The 2,641-nt window shown below is 41.5% G+C and overlaps 1 pseudogene across 1 annotated transcript; it reads left to right on the top strand.

The window, feature by feature from the left end:
* On the top strand, positions 1-505 carry LOC100964552 (annotated as a pseudogene). The gene has a single exon (XR_153444.3). The product of XR_153444.3 is annotated as a 60S ribosomal protein L32 pseudogene (transcript).
* The last annotated feature ends 2,136 nt before the right edge of the window (positions 506-2,641 follow it).

Raw genomic sequence — 2,641 nt, 5'->3', positions numbered from 1 at the left:
CCTACGGAGGTGGCCGCCATCTCCTATTCGGCATCATGGCCGTCCTCAGACCCCTTGTGAAGCCAAAGATCGTCTAAAAGAGGACCAAGAAGTTTATCCGGCACCAGTCAGACCGATATGTCAAAATTAAGCGTAACTGGCGGAAACCCAGAGGTATTGACAACAGGGTTCGGAGAAGATTCAAGGGCCAGATCTTGATGCCCAACATTGGTTATGGGAGCAACAAGAAAACAAAGCATATGCTGCCCAGTGGTTTCCGGAAGTTCCTCCTCCACAACGTCAAGGAGCTGGAAGCGCTGCTGATGTGCAACAAATCTTACTGTGCAGAGATTGCTCACAACGTTTCCTCCAAGAACCACAAAGCCATTGTGGAAAGAGCAGCCCAGCTGACCATCAGTCACCAATCCCAATGCCCGGCTGCTCAGCGAAGAAAACGAATAGACAGCTTATGTGCACATTCTATTTGTGTTTAAACAAAACCATAAATACTGCCAAAAAAAAAAAAAAAAAGAAAGAAAAGAAAAGAAAAAATAAACTTAGATTTTCCAACCCCAACAAAATTCCTGGTAGACCACAACAAAGAAGAAATAAAATTGTTTAGAATCATTAATTATCTGCATGAATAACTTCTACTAGTGATGCTTCCTTTAGCTACTCAGACCACACTAAGCTAAAACAAAAGTAAATAACAGAAATAGAAGTAGCAGAATGACCAATGCTTTCTATATAAGTGTGAGGGTAATTACAAGAGATTGACAAGTAACAGCTGAGCTCTACATGGGACTCAGTGGGTCTCAACCTTCCTAATGCCTCCTAATGCCGCGACCCTTTAGTACAGTTCCTCATGTTGTGGAGACCCCAACCATAAAATTGTTTTTGTTGCTACTTCATAACTGTAATTGTGCTGCTGTTATGAATCGTAATGTAAATATCTGATATGCAGGATGCATTTTCATTGTTGCAAAGGGGTCACGACCCACAGGCTGAGAACCGCTGCACAAGTAGATTGGAGACGACTATGCTGAGAAAAGGTATGACTCAGTTAAGGTCCTTCCTTCTCAGAAACGTTGCTAAGGTGGGGGTGGGGCAGAGAAACAAAGCTACAGGAAAGAGAAGGAGTTAGAAAACCCTCCTTGCTTGGCTAGGTAAAAATTAATGGGAAAACTCAGGGGCAAGCAAGAGCATTTATGGTGTGCCATTTGGAAAAAATTAAAACTAGGAAAGGATATAAACTTGATGGCCAGCCTGCAATAAAAAACAAGTTTGTGACTATAGAATTACCTGCCAAAAGGAGTGACAGGATATAGGAAATGCACCCTGCAATGCTAAGGGTAAGACTCTGTCTCGAAAAGAAAGAAAGAAAGAAAGAAAGAAATACTAAGGGTAAAGGGCACCATGAATTAAACCTATCCCCAAATAGTCCAGAGAAAATAAATAATGTCAAAATATTAAAAAGCGATGAATCTGGGAAAGGATATACGATATTTCTCTTATTCCTGCACCTTTTTCTACAGGTCTCAGTCATTCCAAAATTAAATGTTAAAGGAAAAAGGACTGTTAGGAGCATAGTTCGTGAGCCATGAAACTAGGTGATGAGACACTTTTAATAGAGCTGAGAAAGATTTCACACACAGATCAGTGGACCTGAATTCTAGTTCACATCTGTCCTCTACACAGCTGTGCAATCTTGAACTAGTCTTTGAGAAACTGTGGTTTTGGCCTAGATCAGGAATTTAAAAACTGTTCTGAGTCTTCTGGAAAAGTATTTTAGACCTCAAATAGCAAAGCAGGAGGGCTCTAGGCTGGCCTTCTCTCCTTGTCCCCAGGTAGCTGCTGGGGGACAGCTATTTTTTGTTTTTTGCTTTTTGGGCTTGCCTTATTTTTATTTGAAGAAAGGCTCCCACTGTTCCAAGACAATTTTTTTCTCCCCAAGACACTGGACTAGATCCCTTCTTAAGGACAATTTTCAAATATGAATTTATGGGATTCAGTTGTTTAGAGAGAAACTGTGTTTTAGCAATACCCAAATCTGGCTTGCCAATAGCATTTGCAGGACCCTCCCCCAAATCTTAAACTTTTAAATGGGGGGGGGGAATGAAGAATATTTTGTGACTCATAAAAATGATTTGAAATTAAAATTTCAGTGTCCATGTTTGATTTTAATGGAGCCATACCCATGTTATGTGGGTATGGCTGCTTTTTCTTGTGGCGGCAGAGAGTAGTTGTGACAGAAAGCAGAGAGCTTATCCCTAAAAGGCCTACAGCTTTACTATCTGGCCAGAAAATTAAAAGGCTGTCAATCTGGATGGTGCCTGTGGCCAAGTGGGTAGGGCGCCGGCCCCATATACCAAGGTTGGCTTGTTCAAACCCAGCCCCAGGTGAACTGCAATGACAAAAAAATAGCCTGGTGTTGTGGTGGGCAAGGCTGAGGCAAGAAAATCACGTAAGCCCAAGGGCTGGAGGTTGCTGTGAGCTGTGATGCCACAGCACTCTACCAAGGGATAAAGTGAGACTCTGTCTCTTAAAAAAAAAGGTTATCAATCTATGTTATAAACAATAATCATTAAAACTAATAACCATCCAGAATTATAAATTTTAGGACACCCAGTGACTTCTGTGCAGGCCCATAATCTCAGCACTT

The sequence above is a fragment of the Otolemur garnettii genome, unplaced genomic scaffold, assembly GCF_000181295.1.
Source record: "Otolemur garnettii isolate 467f Iridium unplaced genomic scaffold, OtoGar3 scaffold00027, whole genome shotgun sequence".
NCBI lineage: Eukaryota > Metazoa > Chordata > Mammalia > Primates > Galagidae > Otolemur > Otolemur garnettii.
The sequence above is the reverse complement of the archived record's forward strand: the minus strand, read 5'-3'. Positions and strand labels throughout refer to the sequence as shown.